The following is a 5,161-nucleotide window of genomic DNA, read 5'->3' as shown; positions in this document are numbered from 1 at the left end:
ATAGGCCCAGAAAATATCCAAGAGCCCTGCTCCTTCTTTGGCTGAAGTCAAGAGCATGATGGCAACAGACATCACACCAGGGCTGCGGTGATCAGCCAGCAAGACAACGTGCCAACCAACCAGCCATCCATTCCACCGCAAGCAGCCGACCACCTACCAAACACCCCGAGCGCACAGTTTTGTTTGTGTAGCTACAGAGTGACTGCCTGCATCACCGCGGTTACCAGGGGACGTTGTGTCTGGAGGTGTCTGGATTGTGGGAGACAGTCAAACGTCAGATGTGGTGTTGCATTGGCTCGTGTATTTACATTTTAGGCGGGTAGCTATGTGCTGTCATGCAGAGAAAGCCTGGGTGCAAATCAGGAGGCCGGTTCACACCAAATCCATCCATCCTGACAGCCAGGAGGGGAAACCCCCGATCGGCAGTGATGCACAGAGTCTGGAGACAAAGGAGTTTACAGGATTTTCTTTTTTTACTTAATCCTGCAACTGAATTAGTATGAGTAAGAAGCATTAATGTAACGTTGAATGTCTTGTTTTGTTTAATCTTTTGTGTGGACCCCAGGAAGAATTGTTGTTACTACGGTAACAACTAATGAGGATCCTAAATGAAAAAATACAAAAACAATTAAAAAAAAAAAACATCTGAAACTTTAACTACACGAGATGGATTTGTGAAACTCTGATAACATTAAACATCAGCAGTGGTGGAAAGTAACTCCTTTAGGTATATTGGCTAATGTTAATGTACTTAAGTGTCATTTTTGATGTTACATTATAGTTTAACTCCACTACACTTCAGAGGGAAATATGACACTTTTTACTGCTCTACATTTATTTAAAAGCTGTTGCTGCTTTTCAGATTAAGATTTATAGATACATAAAAATGTATAGGAAAGCTCCTTCTGGACTGCTCTACTTGACGCCAGCTTTTTCTTTTTCTTTTCCTGTTTCATCTCCTCTCTTCCTGTATCTCTTTTAATTTGTCTAACTTTTTCACTTTTATCGTTTGATGTTGTGTGCCCTTATTGGTGTGTGTTTGTCAGTGTGCATGGGTCTGTGTTGTGTGTCCCCGTTCGTTTTGGACCTGAACTGGGTTGGTTTGTGGGTGGGTAGGGGAATTGAAGGGAAGTGACACACTGTTTTCACTATGCTTTGTTCACCTTGGCCTGCACTGTATGTCACGTACTGTGAAAATTGAAATTAAAAAAAAGTTGGGGGGAAAAAAGCCCCTTAAGAAAACCATAACAAAATAAAATAAAAATAAAAAAGATAAAAAACGTATAGGATTAAAACACAATGAACAGTTGAAAATTAAACCAGTAGTTCTTTTTAAAATCTTATAAAAAATAAACTGTCTATAGCTGCTGCCCCTTGTCATGTTTTAGGTGTCTATGAGTTGTTGGCAGTTTCACCAAAGAGACATTTCACTTCTAAACTTCTCTGGCAGCTTCATTAAAAAAATTGGTTAGAGAAAAGTCCAAATAATGAAAACTTACGTGTATCAGAACTTTGTTTTTCTTCCTCACGACCCCTCAGATTTATCTGCTGACCCCTTGGAGGGGCCCAACCCCAAGGTTGCAAACCACTGCACTAAAAGTTGTAGTAAAGAAGTTAAAAATAGCTCCACCTTGAGCAGCACCGAAAAGAGATACAAAAATATTTTCAAAAATAGGCATATGCTTATTTTTTAAAAGTAAGTGCTGTAGTACAACTAGCAGAAGACACTTTATAATTGAGGTAAGTTTGGAGACATTACTTTATTCAATCATTAAATTAATAAATATTTTTATTGTATCTCTTTTCGGTGTTGTAGTTTGTAGACGGTCCCTAAGTCTTGCCATCTCAACACCGGAACTAAACAGAGCTGAATTAGCACAACTTTCATGCATTTCTTTCACATCTACTGCAGTCATATTCACTGTGTTCACTAGGAAGGAATCACTTCACATGGGTAGGCACTTGTAATGACATTTGTTAACAGGCTAAAAGCACGTTTAAAATTTGCCCTGATTCAGCCTCCTGGGTGCTAACTCTAGCAGGAGGATACACGGTGCAGGCAACATGTTTTTCTCGCTACTGACAGCACTCCAAATTTACAAGCAACAGAGCTACGTGTTGAAACATACCGGAATTCTCCTTTAATAATGTAATATATGATAATTTATTTTTCAAAGGGGCTATTTTTAATGCAGGAGTACTTTTACTGTTGGTACTTTAAGTACAAGTTGCTGATAATATTTACATGAACTTATAACTTAGTTTTACATCAACGTTTTCGAACAGGTCCTGAGGAGTCAATCAAATGAATGAAGCACAAATAACGTGAGGGTAACCCTAAACAAACATCATTAGCTAAACAAATACAAAATCAACAGTCCAGGCTCATGACAGCATGCAGGGTGAAGCTGTTTGCCTAGTCATTTTCATATTATTCAAAATAACTCCAGTGTGACATGTTTGTACCGGTTTGACACCACAGTTAACAGTTTAACTGTTGAGACAGAATTTACATGTGAAATGTAACAAAACATGCTAAATGGCTCCATTTCAAAACAAGCTCATTTCCATTTATTATAACCGAGACGGCGAGAAGATAGAATAGATTTCTTTCCAGTAGCACTTGCGCAGATGACAAGTAGGCTATGTGTCTTATCGTTTTCTCTTTTTTAGTATTAAAAAGTATTTTATTTATGAGTTTATAAAAAAATTGACATGACGGAGTAGAACAAAATAACATATGCATGTCACTTTGTACGATGACGGAAACGTCCATGAGTGGATTGAGGGTCAGAAATAAGAGTCCATAGAACCAAGACAAAGTGAGGTCAAGGAAAGACCAGGATAAAGGCTAGAAAACTGAAATCCTGGCAGATCAAAGCACAATGCAATACAGTACTGTCCGATACAGTTAGTTCCCAGGTTGACACCTCTCCCTCCTAATATGTTCAGTAAAGGGCCCCCAGATGTCAGATCATGACATAGTGCTCCTTAGACCTTAGTGGTCCCCTAATACTGTATCTGAAGTCTCTTTTATATAGGCCTTAGTGGTCCCCTAATACTGTATCTGAAGTCTCTTTTATATAGACCTTAGTTGTCCCCTAATACTGTATCTGAAGTCTCTTTTATATAGACCTTAGTGGTCCCCTAATACTGTATCTGAAGTCTCTTTTATATAGACCTTAGTGGTCCCCTAATACTGTATCTGAAGTCTCTTTTATATAGACCTTAGTTGTCCCCTAATACTGTATCTGAAGTCTCTTTTATATAGACCTTAGTGGTCCCCTAATACTGTATCTGAAGTCTCTTTTATATAGACCTTAGTGGTCCCCTAATACCGTATCTGAAGTCTCTTTTATATAGACCTTAGTGGTCCCCTAATACTGTATCTGAAGTCTCTTTTATATAGGCCTTAGTGGTCCCCTAATACTGTATCTGAAGTCTCTTTTATATAGACCTTAGTGGTCCCCTAATACTGTATCTGAAGTCTCTTTTATATAGGCCTTAGTGGTCCCCTAATACTGTATCTGAAGTCTCTTTTATATAGACCTTAGTGGTCCCCTAATACTGTATCTGAAGTCTCTTTTATATAGGCCTTAGTGGTCCCCTAATACTGTATCTGAAGTCTCTTTTATATAGACCTTAGTGGTCCCCTAATACTGTATCTGAAGTCTCTTTTATATAGGCCTTAGTGGTCCCCTAATACTGTATCTGAAGTCTCTTTTATATAGACCTTAGTGGTCCCCTAATACTGTATCTGAAGTCTCTTTTATATAGGCCTTAGTGGTCCCCTAATACTGTATCTGAAGTCTCTTTTATATAGGCCTTAGTGGTTCCCTTATACTGTATCTGAAGTATCTTTTATATAGACCTTAGTGGTCCCCTAATACTGTATCTGAAGTCTCTTTTATATAGGCCTTAGTGGTCCCCTAATACTGTATCTGAAGTCTCTTTTATATAGACCTTAGTGGTCCCCTAATACTGTATCTGAAGTCTCTTTTATATAGACCTTAGTGGTCCCCTAATACTGTATCTGAAGTCTCTTTTATATAGACCTTAGTGGTCCCCTAATAGTGTATCTGAAGTCTCTTTTATATAGACCTTAGTGGTCCCCTAATACTGTATCTGAAGTCTCTTTTATATAGACCTTAGTGGTCCCCTAATACTGTATCTGAAGTCTCTTTTATATAGACCTTAGTGGTCCCCTAATACTGTATCTGAAGTCTCTTTTATATAGACCTTAGTGGTCCCCTAATACTGTATCTGAAGTCTCTTTTTTATAGGCCTTAGTGGTCCCCTAATAGTGTAACTGAAGTCTCTTTTATATAGACCTTAGTGGTCCTCTAATACTGTATCTGAAGTATCTTTTATATAGACCTTAGTGGTCCCCTAATACTGTATCTGAAGTCTCTTTTATATAGACCTTAGTGGTCCCCTAATACTGTATCTGAAGTCTCTTTTATATAGACCTTAGTGGTCCCCTAATACTGTATCTGAAGTCTCTTTTATATAGACCTTAGTGGTCCCCTAATACTGTATCTGAAGTATCTTTTATATAGACCTTAGTGGTCCCCTAATACTGTATCTGAAGTCTCTTTTATATAGACCTTAGTGGTCCCCTAATACTGTATCTGAAGTCTCTTTTATATAGACCTTAGTGGTCCCCTAATACTGTATCTGAAGTCTCTTTTATATAGACCTTAGTGGTCCCCTAATACTGTATCTGAAGTCTCTTTCCTGAAATTCAGCCTTGGTGCAGAATTACAGCCACTAGAGCCAGTCCCATAATGAGCTTTCCTTAGTATGTGCCATTTCTGTGTGTGGGGCAAGGTGGAGGGTGCGGCCTTGACCAACTACCACTTTGCTCGGTTGTCTCTCTCTCATGGGTGGGCCAAATTCTCTGGGCGGGCAAAGCAGAGAAAGGGGAGGTAACCTTGCTCCTTATGACTTCATAAGGAGAAGATTCCAGATCGGTCCATCTGAGCTTTCATTTTCTCAAAGGCAGAGCAGGATACCCAGGGCTCGGTTTACACCTATCACCATTTCTAGCCACTGGGGGACCATAGGCAGGCTAGGGGAACACATATTAATGTTAAAAAAAACTCATAAAGTGAAATTTTCATGCCATGGGACCTTTAAGAAAATTGGAGTGGGCATTGGA

This window comes from Perca flavescens, chromosome 14 (genome assembly GCF_004354835.1).
Source record: "Perca flavescens isolate YP-PL-M2 chromosome 14, PFLA_1.0, whole genome shotgun sequence".
In the NCBI taxonomy this organism is placed as follows: domain Eukaryota; kingdom Metazoa; phylum Chordata; class Actinopteri; order Perciformes; family Percidae; genus Perca; species Perca flavescens.
The sequence above is the reverse complement of the archived record's forward strand: the minus strand, read 5'-3'. Positions refer to the sequence as shown.